Source organism: Theropithecus gelada, chromosome 12 (genome assembly GCF_003255815.1).
Source record: "Theropithecus gelada isolate Dixy chromosome 12, Tgel_1.0, whole genome shotgun sequence".
In the NCBI taxonomy this organism is placed as follows: Eukaryota; Metazoa; Chordata; class Mammalia; order Primates; family Cercopithecidae; genus Theropithecus; species Theropithecus gelada.
This window is the reverse complement of record NC_037680.1, coordinates 54,316,114-54,333,384: the sequence shown is the minus strand read 5'-3', so window position 1 is coordinate 54,333,384 and position 17,271 is coordinate 54,316,114. Positions and strand designations below refer to the sequence as shown.

The 17,271-nt window shown below is 36.8% G+C and overlaps 1 protein-coding gene across 3 annotated transcripts in view; it reads left to right on the top strand.

Annotated features, from left to right (window-relative positions):
• PDE11A (phosphodiesterase 11A) overlaps positions 1-17,271 on the top strand; it is a 501,616-nt gene that overhangs the window by 171,290 nt on the left and 313,055 nt on the right. The window contains exon 1 of one of the 3 annotated variants that reach the window (XM_025405423.1): positions 13,431-13,559. The exons of the other annotated variants lie outside the window; for them this stretch is intronic. The gene's annotated coding sequence lies outside the window, so the exon portion shown is untranslated. Of the gene's footprint in view, positions 1-13,430; positions 13,560-17,271 lie in introns of those variants that run through there. 3 annotated transcript variants of the gene reach the window in all.

The window sequence follows — 17,271 nt, the reverse complement described above, 5'->3', positions numbered from 1 at the left end:
ATTTCAGCTTACTGCAACCTCCTACCTCTTGGGTTCAAGCGATTCTCCTGCCTCAGCCTCCTGAGTAGCTGAGATTATAGGCGCCGGCCACCAAACCCGGCTAATTTTTGTACTTTTAGTAGAGACAGGATTCCAACATGTTGGCCAGGCTGGTCTCAAACTCCTAACCTTGCGTGATCCACCCGCCTTGGCCTCTCAAAGTGCTAGGATTACAGGCATGAGCCACTGCACCTAGCCATATTCTTTAATTTTTAAAGCCCTGGAATAAATTAATAAATTTCCAATCCAAGACACTTTTCAAATAGCCACCTATCTGTGGTAGACCGTCTGAGATGGGGAATCTTTAGAGACCTGTCTTTCTCAGCAGTTTTTCAATTAGGGAAGATCTGTGAGCAGTTGATAAGTGAAACGCTTTGCTTCAACTAAATCAAGAGCACAGGGGTGGCTTTCTGGCCATGGTTCCGAACAATGAAAGTAATATGAGCTTTTTCTAGAACCTGAATGAAAAATAGATCTGGCGTCATTCACAGAATGTGAAATGATGGGCTGCAACTCTGACATTGTCACACAAATACCAAAATACAGCCAAGTTCAAAATAGACCAGGCATGGAAAACTTTAGCAATATGTTCTGGGAGAGCAAGAAAAATAAAATGTAAAAGAACATTCTTTATTATGGTTCGATACTCAGTTTTTCACACTTCAATCTGCCAAGTAAAACACACGCTTTCCTTTTTCCTCTCTGTCAACATCTCACTCTCTCAAATAACATTCCACCCATCTTTTTCTATGGTTCCCTAAGACAGTAGGTTAAGATAAATACATAGATGTCTATAGAAGACATTGAATTTCCCAAAGGAGTTTTAGGAGAAAATAAAGCAAAATTATATAAAGAAGAGACAACGTATGTTGACGAGTGATTTTATGTTCCCAGACACATCATGGGGCAGGTTGAGAACTGATCAGGTTGCTGTGTTCAATGGCCCGTTCCTTAGGTATTCAGGTCTTTCTGACATCTCATGGAGATAGGGAGCTGGGGCTAAGGTCCCTATTACTCCCTTTTGGCTGATGTTAATTTTGCTCAACATCGCATTTACGATAGGTGTTACAGTCAGGGCTGGGCCTCAAACCTAGGTTTTCTGGCTCCAAGTCTCAAGCTCCTTCCATGGCATGCCCCTGAGCAGCCTGCCCCAACAGATTTGCCTCTGGTTGCTCCTTCCCTCAAGGATCTCAGGACATGGCCTCAGGCTGGCAGGGTGAGGCAAGGGCCCCACCTTGAGTGTGGAGGGTGTGGAGGGTAGTTGGTTTGTGTAGTCTCTTGGGTACTGCCTGTGATTTGTTGTGTCAAGCCTCAGAACAAACACAACTTTGCACTAAGAGGGCAATTTGAGGAAATCAGTCTTCACACTAAAATCAAAAGCACTAGCCTGAAAATTTTATGTATAAATCAACATGGTAAAATAACATCTCACAATGACATTCACTGCAGCTGAACTACTCTTGTTTTCTGATCCTTTGCAAATTTGTAGCTATTTAACCCAACAATTTCCAACACAGGAACTCCTGACCCCTTGCAGTCTGAGAAGTGGTGGTAAGAGTTGAGCTGTTGGTAAAAGGTGGAGGGCCATGAGTAATTAAATAATTCAAAAAAACTAACAGAGACAACATGCTTAACCAGAACAAGTCTATGTAGATTAAATAAAACAAGATATTTTGTGTGCTTTTGGTGATAATTTTATCAATATCTTTTTTTTTTTTGTATTTTTATTTTAGATTCAGGAGGTACATGTCCAGTTTTGTTACCTGGGTATATTGTGTAATGCTGAGGTTTGGGGTACAAATAATCCTGTCACTCAGGTCCTGAGCATAGTACCCAACAGTTTCTCAACCCTTACTCCCTCCTCCATCTCTAGTAGTCTTCAGTGTCTGTTGTTGCCACCTTTACATCCATGAGTACCCAGTGTTTAGCTCCCATTTATAAGAGAAAACAGGCATTAATTTGCTTAGAATAATAGCTTTCAACTGTATCCATGTTGCTGCAAAGGACATGCCCTCACCTTTTTTATGGCTGCATGGTATTCCATGGTGTATATATATCACATTTTCTTTATCCAATCCATTGTTGATGGGCATCTAGGCTGATTCCATGCTTTGCTATTGTGAATAGTGCTGCGATGAACGTGCAAGTGCATGTGTCTTTTTGGTAGAATGATTTATTTTCTTTTGGGTATATACCCAATAATGGGGTTGCTGGGTTGAATTGTAGTTCTGAGTTCCCTGAGAAATCTCTAAACTGCTTTCCACAGTGCCTTCACTAATTTACATTCCCACCCGCAGTGTATAAGCATTCTCCTTTCTCCACAGCCTGGCCAATTATCTGTTGTTTTTTGACTTTTTAGTAATAGCCATTTTGACTACTGTGAGATATCTCATTGTGGTTTTGATTTGCATTTATTTGATGATTAGTAATGTGGAGCATTTTTTACATGTTTCTTGGCCACTTGTATGTCTTCTGAGAAGTGTCTGTCTGTGTCTTTTGCCTATTTTTAAACAGGGTTATTTGTTTTTTGCTTGTTCAGTTGTTTATGTTCCTCTTAGATTCTGGATATTAGACCTTAGTCTGATGCAAATGTTTTCTCCATTGTGTAGGGTCTGTTTATTCTGTTGATGGCTTCTTTTGTTGTGCAGAGGCTCTATAGTTTAATAAGATCCCATTTGTTAATTTTTTTGTTGTTGTTGCTGTTGTTGTAATTGCTTTTGAAGACTTAGTCATTAATTCTTTCCCAAGGCCAATGTTCAGAATGGTGTTTCCTAGTTTTTTTTCTGGGATTCTTAGAGTTTGAGGTCTTACATTTAAATCTTTAATCCATCTTGAGTTAATGTTTATATATGGTGAAAGGTAGGGGTCCAGTTTCATTCTTCTGCACATGGCTTGCCAGCTATCCCAGCACCATTTATTGAACAAGGAGTCCTTTCACAATTGCTTATTTTTGTTGATGTTGTCGAAGAACAGGTGACTGTAGGTGTGTGGCTTTATTTCTGGATTCTCCTTTCCATTCCATTGGTCTATGTGCCTGTTTTTGTACATGCTGTTTTAATTACTGTAGCCTTGTAGTATAGTCTGATAGTCTGAAGTTGAGTAATGTAATACCGCTGGCTTTTTTTTTTTTGACAGAGTCTTACTCTGTTGCCCAGGCTGGAGTGTAGTGGTGTGGTCTCGGCTCACTGCAACCTCCATCTCCCTGGTTCAAGCAATTCTCCTGTCTCAGCCTCTGGAGTAGCTGGGACTACAGGTGCATGCCACTATGCCCAGCTAATTTGTGTATTTTTAGTAGAAATGGGGTTTCACCATATTGATTAGGCTGGTCTGGAACTCCTGACCTCAGGTGATCCACCCACTTTGGTCTCCCAAAGTGCTGGGATTACTGGTGTGAGCCACTGTGCCCAGCCTGGCTTTGTTCTTTTTGCTTAGGATTGCTTTGGCTATTTGCACTCTTTTTTAGTTCCATATGAATTTTAGCATATTTTTTTCCAATTCTGTAAAAAATGATATTGGTAGTTTGATAGAAATAGTGTTGAACCTATAGATTGCTTTGAGCAATATGGCTATTTTAATGATATTGATTCTTCCAATCAATGAGCATGGAATTTTTTTCCATTTGTTTGTGTCATCTACGATTTTTAAACAGTGTTTTGTAGTTCTTCTTGTAAAGATCTTTCACCTCCTTGATTAGATGTATTCCTAGGTACTTTATTTGTATGTGTGTGTGTGTATGGCTATTGTAAATGGGATTATGTTCTTGATTTGGCTCTCAGATTGTATATTATGGTGTATAGAAATGCTACTGAATTTTGTACATTAATTTTACATCCTGAAACCTTGCTAAAATTATCAGTTCTAATAGCCTTTTGGTAAAGTCCTTAGGATTGTCTAAATATAGAATCATATCATTAGTGAAGAGAGATAGTTTGATTTCTTCTTTTCCTGTTCAGATGCTCTGGCTAGCACTTCCAGTACTATGTTGAATAGGAGTGGTGAGAGTGGGGATCCTTGTCTAATTCTAGTCCTCAAGAGGAATGCTTCCAGTTTTTGCCTGTTCAGTATGATGTTGGCTGTAGGTTTGTCATAGATGGCTCTTCTTATTTTGAAGAATATTCCTTTAATGCCTAGTTTCTTGAGGGTTTTTATCATGAAGGGATGTTGGATTTTTATCAAGAGCTTTTTCCTCATCTATTGAGATGATCTTTTGATTTTGTTTTTAAGTCCATTTATGTGGTGAATCACATTTATTAATTTGTGTATGTTGAACCAATTTTGGATCCCAGGAATAAATCCTACTTGACCATGGTAAATTAATTTCTTGATGTACTGTTGAATTTGTTTTTATGTACTGTTGAATTTTGTTGAAGATTTTCATGTCTATGTTCATCAAAGATATTGACCTGTAGTTTTCTTTTTTCATTGTGTCTTTGCCAGGTTTTGGTATCAGAGTGATGCTGGCTTCATAGAATGAATTAGGGAAGAATCCCTCCTCTTCAATTTTTTAGACTAATTACAGTAGAATTGGTACCAGCTCTTCTTTGTATATCTGGTAGAATTCAGCTGTAAATTCATATAGTCCAGGGATTTTATTTGGTTGGTAGGATTTTTATTACTGGTTCTATCTGAGATCTTGATATTGGTCCATTTAGTGTTTCAATTTCTTCCTGATTCAATCTTGAGAGATTGTGTGTTTCCAGGAATATATTTGTTTCCTCTCGATTTTCTAGTTTGTGTGCATAGAGGTGTAATAATCATCTCTGAGGATCTTTTGTATCTCTGTGGAATCAGTTGTAATGCCATCTTTATCATTTCTGATTTTGCTTATTTGGATCTATTTGGGTCTTCTTTCTGTCTTTCTTCCTCCCTTTCTTTCTTCTTCTTTTTTTTTTTTTTTTTTTTTTTTGTTTGTTTGTTAATCTAGCTAGTGGTCTATTGATCTTGTTTATCCTTTCAGAAACCAACTTTTGGTTTTGTTGGTTCTTTGTATGGATTTTTGGGGTCTCAATTTTATTCAGTTCAGCTCTGATTTCAATTATTTCTTTTCTTCTACTAGCTTTGGTGTTAGTTTGTTCCTATTTTTTAGTTCCTCTAGGCTTGATGTCAGATCGTTAATTTTAGATCTTTCTAACTTTTTGAGGTAGACGTTTAGTGCTATAAACTTTACTCTTAACAGTGCTTATGCTGCATCTCAGAGATTTGGGTATGTTTTGTCTCTGTTTTCATTAATTTCAAAGATTTATTTTTATTTCTGCCTTGATTTAGTCTTTTATCCAAAAGTCATTCAGGAGCAAGTTGTTTAATTTCCATGTAATTGTGTGGTTTTGAGAGATCTTCTTGGTATTGATTTCTATTTTTATTCCACTGTAGTCCAAGAATATGGTTTTTCATGATTTCAACTTTTTTGAATTTATTGAGACTTGCTGAGAGTCGATTTTAAGTATTCTCACCACAGAAATGATAAATACGTGGGGGAATGCACATGTTAATTAGTTCAGTTTAGCCATGCTACAATGTATATATATTTTGAAACAACATGTTGTTCATGATAAATATGTGCACTTTTTATTTGTCAATTAAAAAATAAATAAAGGGCCGGTCGCGGTGGCTCACGCCTGCAATCCCAGCACTCTGGGAGGCTGAGGCGGGCGGATCACAAGGTCAGAAGATCGAGACCATCCTGGCTAACACAGTGAAACCCCGTCTCTGCTAAAAAATACAAAAACTTAGCCGGACGTAGTGGCGGGCGCCTGTAGTCTCAGCTACTTGGGAGGCTGAGGCAGGAGAATGGCATGAACCCAGGAGGTGGAGGCTGCAGTGAGCCGAGATCGTGCCACTGCACTCCAGCCTGGGCGACAGAGCAAGACTCCGTCTCAAAAATAAATAAATAAATAAATAAATAAATAAATAAATAAAGTAGAACATTGACAATAAAACAAAATTAGAGATAGGTGGAGTTTTTGTTTGTTTTGTTTTTTAAGACGGAGTTTCGTTCTTGTCGTCCAGGCTGGAGTGCTATGGCGCAATCTTGGCTCACTGCCAGATAGGTGGAGATTTTAAAACATACTATCCATAAGGAAAAAAAAATAACAAAAAGGTGTTCTTGATGGGGAAAAGTGTGGGATCTATGGATTAGCCTGTGACAGTGTGAGTCCCAAGGGGAGGTGATCCTGGCTAAGGAGCCACAGTGCAAAACTCCCTCCATGTGAAAGTTCTGGGGCTTTTCTAATTAAGGTTCAGAGACAAGTTGAGGCTCCAAGCATTCTACAATCCTCTGTGGATCCTTAGTAGGTCCCAGTTGGTTCATGGATCCTCTTTGGGATTTAGGGTGTGTTAATCAGGATGAGCATTTGTATTTTGTCCAGGGCTCCCAAAATGACTCTGGGCCTTGTGTTAGTCAATGCCTGTCTCTACTTTCTCTGTGTTTGTCCAAGTTCATGGCTGTCCTACACAGTGCATGTGGTAGCTTCCCTATGAATACTTGTGGGATGAGATTTCCTATCCTTTCTACTCTTCTGTGAATCTTATTTCCAGATAGAGGAGGCTTGGGCCATGGAGGCTGTTTTCCAGTTTTCTATACTATTCAGTATTCTCTGTTATTCAGAGTAGTTATTCAGTATTCTACTTTAACTCTGATTAGTGCCTCTGCCTTTACCCTGGGCTTCCCTAGGATGCATACATGCCAAGACTTTTTTTTTTTTTTTTCTGCTATTCTGATCTGTATTAAGCTCATTTACAACTCACTCAGGTATTGAATATGGTACTTACTTGCAAGGTAGCCATTGTACAGCTGCTAATATCTGCTTGCCTGCTTGGCTACAGGCCTTTTCATTTTATGAGCATGCACAGTCTGTCTCCTACATGCACCGAAGGAACTTGTTGAAGAGTAAATCAGCCTCTAATCTGTTTTCTCAAATTTATCAGAAAAATTAGCTTCCGAAACACTAGTCACTTTGTGAATAGCAGCACAAATATAATGATATTGTGAGAGGGCTGTTGAATTTCACATAATTAATCGATCAATTGAATTATCTAAGAATAAGCTTTAAATTGAGCAATGAGAAACCTAAAGTCCTAAATGCCAAATCATATACAGGTACTGACAAAATGAACAGCCCACACTTATTCTATCAAACTTGTAAATGGTGATTCACTGCTGTTTCTTGGCAGAGAGTGTATTTTGTTTATTATAATCATATTTATCCTGGAACTCTGGTTTGTTAAGTAAATAACTTATACAATGGTAGGATTATTGCTCAAACAGCAGTTACCTATTTACAGATCCCATTGCTGTCTTTAGAGTCCCACACAGGAGCAGACTGAAAGGAAAGCAACACTGTGTGTTATGATTTCTGCACTGTGAGCTTGATGTGAGACTTGGGGGGAAAACTTTATAAAGTTCTAAGTGGAATTTATTCAACTACAAAATTAACTCTCTCTTCCCACACCCCCACATTCACCCACATACAGCCTCCTGAAGTAATTTAATTGAGATTAACTGTAAAAGAAACCCAGGAAAATGCCAAATGTTGAAGGGGAAGGTAAACCACAGAAGCCACCTCATGGGAATTACGAACTGAAACAAGAGTCTTGTCCTTTTACGGATGAAGCTTCAAGTTCATCCCAGCAGGCTTTAAAATACTGATGCAGCCTTTAAAATACAGTTATAGCATACAGTTACTCAGAGTATAGTAGTCTTCCCTTCTCAGGATTCATGCAGTTACTAAATACCCATTTAGGTCTGATCTTAGAGACATTGAACCAGTGTTCCTGAACATTTTGCCCAGCAAATGGGGATTCTCAGCTAACAAAAAAGTGGTCTCTCCAAATATGGTCTCTAAACCCCAGAGAGTGTGCACTCTTCTTGAAGTGCCAGGAGCAAAACAGGGTATGAGCTGACACCCTGTGGGCTGGTGCACACTGCTTTTGTGGGAAGGAGGGAATAGCAATCTGAAATGGAGGGAGGAGATTTGGATGACTGTGAGAGAACCCAGGCTGGGAGCACTTGCAGAGAAAAGTTGGCTATCCTTGTCTTGATTTTCCCCCTCTGCAACATTCAAGTTCCCCTGCAAACTCCAGCAAGTCTCCTGAAGAAAAAATATTTCTTTTTTTTAAAAATTCATTTAGGTGGACCTAAAAGAACACACTTTACTTCTTCAAGGTTCTCAAACACCTTCACTTTAAGGAACATAAAAATTGAAAACCTAACTTCAAGATTATTTCTAGACTATTCTGTTGTTTTTATTTTTATTTTTTTGAGACAGGGTCTTGCTCTGTAACCCAGGCTATGGTGCAGTGGCACAATCATGGCCGACTGCAGCCTTGACCTCCCATGCCCAAGCGATCCTCCCACCTCAGCCTTCCAAGTAGGTGGGACCGCAGGCATGTGCCACCACACCCAGATGATTTAAAAAATATATTTTTTTAAGCAGTCCTCCTGCCTCAGCTTTCCAAAGTGCTGAGATTATAGGCATGAGCCATTGTGCCTGGCTATTCTATTGTTTTAAACAAAGTTAATTCTTCGGTTTCAGTCAGAATCAGAGCTTATACAGGAACTGGAGATATTGAACTTATATTAGTTTTCTACAGTTTTTTTTTTCTTTCTCTCTCTCTCTTATTTAGAGACAAGGTCACCATCTGCTTACCCAGGCTAGAAGGCAGTGGCAAGTTCACTGCAGGTTTGAACACCTGGGCTCAAGTGGTCCTCCTGCTTCAGACTCCTGAATAGCTGAGGCTACAGGTGTGCACCACCATGCCTGACTAATTCTTTAACTTTTTTTGTAGAGATGGGGTCTCACTTTGTGGCCCAGGCTAGTCTCAAACTCCTGGCTTCAAGTGATCCTCCTGCCTCAGCCTACCAAAGTGTACAGTTTATTTTTAGAATCAGAGAAATAAAATCTTTACATTCTGTCAAGTGATTGTCATAAAGCTTTGTGAGTATTCATTAGATGAGATTTACCAATTGATGTTTTGTCTATATTATTATTATTATTATTATTATTATTATTATTATTATTTTGAGATGGAGTTTCGTTCTTCTTGCCCAGGCTAGAGTGCAATGGCACGATCTCGGCTCACCACAACCTCCGCTTCCCAGGTTCAAGCGATTCTCTTGCCTCAGCCTCCCGAGTAGCTGGGATTACAGGCATGTACCACCACATCTGGCTAATTTTGTATTTTAGTAGAGATGGGGTTTCTCCATGTTGGTCAGGCTGATCTCAAACTCTCGACCTCAAGTGATCCGCCCGTCTCGGCCTCCCAAAGTGCTGAGATTACAGGCATGAGCCACCATGCCCTGGCTATGTTCTTTAAAAATCCACTGTAATAATATATGATGAACTTGACTTTATTGTATTTTAAATAATAACTCAGAGCTTTGAGATACTGTTTTGCTTTATGAAAGTAGTTAATGTTGGTATTTATTTCTCAAAGGTAGAAAAACTAATGCAAAGATTGGGTTACTAAAGTAGTTATCTTATTGTCCCATTTTACCAATGATTTGATATATTGTCAGCAAAGGTTTATGGAAAATAAGTTTTTCTGGAAGTCCTCTGTTAAACACTTTACTCTTAACTCTTTCATTACCAAGCACCTAATGGAACAGTTTCATCTTTGACAATGTGAAGCAGCAGTCTGGTATTTTGGAGTGTGATGAGAGTTTTGTTCTCTTTTATAATCTCAACAGTTAAGAAATGAATGTCTATCCTCTTCACATTTCCATAGAACAAAATCGGTGCTGGATATTCATGTTAGACATTGGACATTTAGGAAATATTTGCTAATTTGAGTTAAGTACAACAAGTGACAGGTTTACATTAAGGCAAATTTTTTGAAAATGATGCTAAGTAACCAAGAAAGAGAAAATATTTCAAATGCAAAGGCTGACCTGAAAAGTTTGACTAGCTGTCATGGCAATAATTGATTTTTAAAAATTTATGATGGAAAGGAAGAGAGCTATTGTTTGGCTTTATATTTCACTTCGTAGGTGTGGGTCAGGGTCACTTGTGCGAGGGCCAGGAGAAAATGAGAGTGGAATACATGTTGGAGTCAGACTGTGAAGGTCCAGGAATGCCCTGACCTGAAGGCAATAGGAAGTTGCTGAGGACATTTAAGCGGAGACTACGTGATCAGATCTGGGGAGTAAATGGTGGCAGAGAGAAGAGGAGATCTCAGCAGGGAGACACTGGAGGCAGAAAGACCAGTGAAGAGATTTTTCTCATGGTGCAGGTGATCATCGATTAGGATTTGCAGACGTGGGATAAAAAAATTACCAGAGTGATCTAGGCCTTCAGGTCCTCAGAATGAACCAGGATTTTAAGTACATAGGCCCCAAAATATCTGAATAGTGGTAGACTGAGTCGAGGGAAAAAAAAACCAGGAAACACAGAAAATAATAAATAAAATGTGTATCTGTACCACATTTTGGACTTAAGCAAAATCAATAAATAGTTATGAAATATGTTGAAATTGTCAACTACCCTTTGGAACATATCTGAGAAGCAATCCTTTCCTTCAAACCTTTCAAACCTTAAAATCTGCAACTTGCTGCATCTCTTATTTGTGAGCTTCATATTTTACTCCCTAGAGCTGTTTTCCCTCAGTACCTTAATTTCTTACTTGCTTATTTGGGTTCTATCTACTGAATTACAACATAAACATTGAGGATATATTGAGTTATATATCAGTGAACCAAAATGTTCTTAGTGATGCCTTAAACTGATTCTTTTAGGCATAGAATTTATTTCTGAGACAATAAGAGTATAGACAAGAACATCTAAAGCTAGTATTTTGCTATGAACTTTCCCTAAAGTATCATGAGATCAAGAAGGAAAGCATAAATTCCTTTTTAACTTAAAAAAATTTGGTAGAAGTACAGATGATAAATCAATAATCTTTTTTCCTAGAAAATGAAAAAAAATTTCTGAATTTAGCTTAAAGCATATATTAAGAATGGCTATCTATGATACGTTGGCAAAATAAGATTAGTGCTGAGTCTAATATGTAATTTACACAAATAATGCTTCCAATGATAGGAATTGTTTATTTGTTTTGGTTTCTATCATCTTTATTATCTTTCTAAATTGATATATATTTAGAGAGAATTTTTGCTGCTTCCCTATTTTTTTCAAATGGAGGAAGGAGATTTGGGTGACTGTGAGAGAACCCAGGCTGGTAGAACTTGCAGAGAAAAGTTGGCTAGCCTTGTCTTGATTCTCCCTCTCTGCAACACTCAGGTTCCCCTGCAAACTCCAGCAAGTTTCCTGAAGAAAACAGATTTCATTTTTTTAATTGATCTCCCATGTTGACCTAAAAGAATGCAGTTTAGTTTTTCAAGGTTTTCTTCTTCAAAGAATAGGGAAGATTGTATACAAGAAAAGATTGCATAATGTAAAAGTTGATCCTTTATCTACCCCAACCCACGCCTGCCTTGTAAGCTTCTTGGTAGCTGTGCGTATGGGAAGATCTGCCCCACATTCTCCTTTTGTAGGTGATTGTGCCTAAAGAAAGCTTAACAGCTGGCAGAATGTGAATCAACATATTAATCCATAAAGATATATATTTGTGTGTATGTGTGCATGTCAATTCAAGAATTATTTCTTGAGAAACATTGTGGCAGAGATTGTGCCCTATTTTAGAAGGAGAGAAAAATAAATAAAATATTGACTCTGATATCAAGGAGTTCACTTTCTGTTTATGATTTGACACTGGATCTTATAAATTCCTTGAGTTGATGGCCTTCTCTAACTCTCATGGTCATGAATAAGTGTTAGGGAAGTCATGGAATCAAACTAACTTGCAAGAGTTAGTCTGCCAGAGATATTCATAAGGAAAATTTCTGCCCTTTAAGACCAATACAAATAGGCATCATTGCTTTTGGCTCAGGCAAAACTCTACTTGGTAGTCAGCATTTCTGTAGTGTCAGCTTAGGTCAGGTTCTGATTTGATCATGGCCATGGATGCTATAATATATCAACAAAAGTCCAAAATACAATTTGGGTTCATATATGATCATGTTACATTTATCTTAGTAAGTGAAGACAAGAATTTAAAGCCATGGCTCATATTCTCAACTATTTCTTTGAAAGGAAAAATAGAAAAGGAGATGACAAAAATATACGGATGTTTCTTTAAGCCAACACAAGCTGTGTCTGACTTGCTTACTCATTAAATAATAAATTACACTTTAGAGTAAAGCAGATATTTGGATTTCTTGATCTGATGAATGTATGTCTTTCTATATGACATTTTCTACACATTAGACCTCTGACAGACTGTGTTATTTATTAATTCATTCTTTTATTTATTTAACATACATTGCTCGAGCCACCACTCTATGCTAGTATTGCACTGGATGTTCGGAAACATCAGCCTAACATTCTTAAGAATTTCAGAATATTTTTAGAAGTAGATTTTAAATTTTATGAAATCTAAATAAGTGAAGTGACACTGAGAATTCTGCCAGAAATGAAGGTTAGTTATAACTTTCTCAAAGGACTTTATATTTGTGTACGTTTATTATCTTGGACATTCAGCATCTTGGTGGGAGGCCTTGATTTTCCTCTGGAGAACTATCTTGTCCCCACCTCTTAGTCTTTGTTGGCTCTACTCAAAGCTCAATCATGGGTATATGGCTAAGTTCTGGCTAAGCCTACTAGAGGATTGGTTTTCTTTGGCCTCAGAGATTGGTTCAACAATCACCATGTGACCCAATTTAGGTCAATGAGAGTGACAGACAGCTGAGATAAAAGGAGGATGGGTCAGAATTTTAATGACCTCATTCAAGATCTTATTCATCTCTTACTGAAGCTAGCCCTACCCCTGTACTTACTTTCTTTCTTTTCTTTCTCCTATATATATATATTTTTTGTTGGGGGAGAGATAGAGGCTTGCTCTGTCAGCCAGGCTAAAGTGCAGTGGTGCAATCATAGCCCAGTGCAACCTCAAACTCCTAGGCTTAAGTGATGCTCTCACCTCCAGTTTGCCATGAACTGTGACTGTGCCACTGCACTCCAGCCTTGGCAGCAGAACAAGACCCTGTATTTTTAAAAAAATTAAATGAAAATAAATAATAAATTAATAAATATTTAATATAAAAGTACTGCATTAGAGGTATGTACAAAGAGCTATAAAACCGTTAGAGCTATAAAAGCATATAAAGTGCCATTTCTTTGGTGGGATGAGGAGAGTGCAGAGAGAAAACGGTAGAGCAAATCAAAAAGTCCAGAAAGATTTTATTGAGATATTTGAGCTGGTCCTTGTAAAATAAGTAGAGTCTGACAGATGCACAAAGTAGGCAAGAAGGTTCTAGAATGACGGAATTATGAAGGACAAAGACAGAGGTATAAAACTTAGTTGTACCTAGGCATGATAATCTATTGTGACTAGAATATAAAAAATGTAAAGGGAGAAGAGTGCTGGAAGATAAGTCAAGAAAAGTCCACTGTGTGTTGGGAATAGATTGTGAAGGGCTTCGAGTGTAGGCCCTCTAAGCAATAGGAAGCCATGGAACAGCCAGAAGGGTAGCTTGGATTGGGGTGGGGGTGAGGGAGTGGAAAGTGATGATTAAAGGAAGCAGACAATGTTGAGAGATAACTAACAGGTAAAATTAGCTGGACTCAGTGATGTTGGGTATGGGACATGGCTCTAGGTTTTTGGGTTCAGCCCTTTGTGGAAAGATGGTGCCTTCACTAAGATATACTCCTCTTGGAAGAGAAATAAGTGGTTGAGGGTGTTTAATTATGAGTTTTGCCTTGGACATAAAGTATTTGAGGTGCTTTTGAGACATCTAAGTGAAAATGTTGAGTAAGCTATTGGATACGCACAGATCTTGGGCTCAAGGGGATAACCTGGGTTAGAAATATAAACTTGAGAGTCATATGCATGTAGAAGGCAATTTAATCCAGTGTTGTAGATAAGATTTTTTAGAAAGAGAGGAGAGTGAGATAGGAAGTCTCAGAATCAAGCCTTGAGGAGTGCTAAAAAATAAGTCAGATGGGAAAAAAAATCACTCTGCAAAAGAACAGGAGAAGGAGGAAAGTTTTGTAAAGTTAGGAAAGGTAAGATATTTTAATGATATTCATTTGAGATAACTCTTTTTCCCTTCCAGCTTCCTGTCTGTCAGATTTCCCCATTCATCAGGTGTTCCTGAAAGGCCACAGATATTTTTGGGTTGTAACTAGAGATAAGTCCAGCTGCAGATACCTTAAATTTGAGTTTAGTAGGATAATTTTTATGGTTTCCAATCCCTTTTGTGGAAAGCTGTTGCTAGCTTTATGCTGTAGGAATGGCTTTTCTGAATACTCTTTTGCTCACCATCCCAGTTCACTCAGCATCTTGATGCAGAGATACAAGGTCAGTGGTTGTATTTTGATATGAAAGTGGTCTATAGCATGTGGCTCTGGAAGTATATGTATAGTGAAGGAGAAACAAGGTTTGAAATGTATGAATTCAGAAGCTAGTCTATGGAAAAAATCTTCCAATCAGACCTGTAAAATGTGGTTTTTCATAGATGCCTAGTCAAAATAGAAATTTTATGCTCTCCTATCAGGAGCATACTCAAAAATGCAGCATATGCCATGATAAACATGATTTTTTTTCTTTTTTTTTGCTTTTAGATGAGAATTAGTGCAAATAGGAATGTGTCTCTGGGTAAAGTTGTATGTATTATGCATCCCATCATCAATAACATAAAGCTCATTTTTATCAATATGCTAATGAGAATGTAATTATTTTCTGTATATCTATAGGAAAATAATATTAAAAATTATAGTTACATGCAGAGGCAATAAAAAAGCATGCTATCAACAATTTAGAAAAATTAATACAAATATGCTATATTTCTGGATCTTGTGATGTTTGGGAAATTGTCAATTTAAAAAAACTTGTACATTGTGATTTCTTTTCTAATTCTAAAAAAAAGTTATTTTTGAAACAATTTTTAATTGAAGCAAAATATGCATATATAATTTACCATCTTCACTGTTTTTAAGTATAATAAATAGTACTCATGGTGATAATAAATAATATCCCTTCCCAATTGTATGAGTTTTAGGCCTTACAAAACCTGAATTTGCTCCTTGTTAAGACATTTAAATAAATTCATCTGCTTATTTACTTAAGATAAATTTCTAATAATAGAATTGTAAGGGCAAAGGGCCTGTACTTTTTAAAGGGATTTTATACACTTTGCAAAACTGTTCTTCAGAATTGTTGCACCAATCAATCTCCCTCAAGAATTATATGAGAATGCTTGTTTTCCCATATTATTATTGGCCCTGGGTATTAATTTTGATGATAACATTTGTCAATATAGTAGGAGAAATCTGGTAGTTCATTGTTATTTTAATTTATATTTCTTTGATAATTAGTGTACTGAACATTTTTCATTCTTTTAGCTATTTGTGTTTCTTTTTGGTAAACTTTCTGTTTATTTCTTTTGACCATTTTTGAGTTTTTTTTTCTGATTTTTTCCTACTTAGGATGTTCATAATTATCATAAACATCACAAAAAATTTTCCTAGTGTCCTTTGCTTTTTAATTTATTTTATATATTGAGATATAGATGTTTTCAATTTTAAATGTGTGTGAAGTCTGTCATATAATTTCCACATATAGGGTTGGAAATGCACAAAGTATGTTTGGTTGGAAAGGCCTTTCACAATGAAGATCTATGTAAATGTTTACCACATTTTCCCTATGGCTTTTATAGTTATATATTTTTATTCTATCTTTAATTTCCCTGTGCTTTTTCAAAAAGGATTTTCTAATTTTTAGGCTTTTTTCAAATGACGAACTATGTCCCAACACGATTTATTGATGAAACCATCCTTTTTTTACATATGAACTTATTTTATGTATTTGGTTCTGGACTTCTGTTCCATTAAGTTGCATGATTATTGTTTCCTTAGTACTATTCTGTTTTGGTCATCATAACCTTACAATTGGTTCCTCTTATTTCTCTTGTTTCATTTAATATTGACTATTGTTAAACGTTTTTCATTTTATTTGAATTTTAGAATTACCTTTTTAAAAAAAAAATTCCAAAAGTATCATTCTACGTTTCACTAGAATAAAATTTATAGATTAATTTGGAGAAGTAATTGATATTTTAAAAATATTGATTCAATATCTTTTTACTGAGAAATATGGCATGTTTTTCCATTAAAAATATTCTTTAATACCCATTATAACTTATTAAAAATTTCATAGCCATTGGGTATTGGATTTTATCAAATGACCTTTTAGAATATTAAGATGATCATTTTTTCCATTAAAAGTTAATATGAAAGTTTGGAATAATTGATCTTGAAACATTGAACCATCAGTTTATTCTAAATATAAGTTCTTAGTCATGTTCCATTTTTTAGTATTTATATTTATATTTAAATTCAACTTTCTAATATATAGATATGTATAGATATTAAATCTTCTGACAGGGCGCTGTGGCTCACGCTTGTAATCCCAACACTTTGGGAGGCCAAGGTGAGTGGATCATGAGGTCAGGAGTTCAAGACCAGCCTGGCCAATATGGTGAAACCCCGCCTCTCCTAAAAACACAAAAAATTAGCCAGGCATGGTGGCGCGCGCCTATAGTCCCAGCTACTCAAGAGGCTGGGGCAGAAGAATTGCTTGAACTCGGGAGGTGAAGGTTGCAGTGAGCCAAGATCGTGCCCCCATCCAGCCTGGGCAACAAAGTGAGACTCTGTTTCAAAACAAGAGAGAAAGAGAGAAAGAGAGAGAGAGAGAGAGAAGGGAAGGAAGGAAGGGAAGGAAAGGAAGAAAGGGAAGGAAGGAAGAGAAGATGTTAAATCTTCTAATATTTTTATTTAGAATCCTTATCTGTTTTCATAAGGGATCTATTTTGTAGGTTTGATTTTTTTATTATTTTTATCATGATGTGTTATCAGTGATAAATAATGTGTCTTCAAAAAATATTTGAGAGTTTCCTTCTCTGGATTCTGGAATTGTTTGAATAGCATAGGAATTTTCTTGTTCTTGAAGGTTTGAAAGAATTTGCCTATGAAGCCATTTGGACTGGCCCCCTTTCTGAGAATGATTCTTTTACAAGTCTCTTTGTTATTTCTGTGGTGATTATTTTACTCAGAAATTTTGAGGTCTTCTTGAAGAACTTGATTCAGTTCTTGATTCAGTTTTGTTAATTTATATTTTGCTTAAAATATACAAGTTTACATCAGATTTGCAAATATTTAAGTTTGAGATTATGGCAAAAAA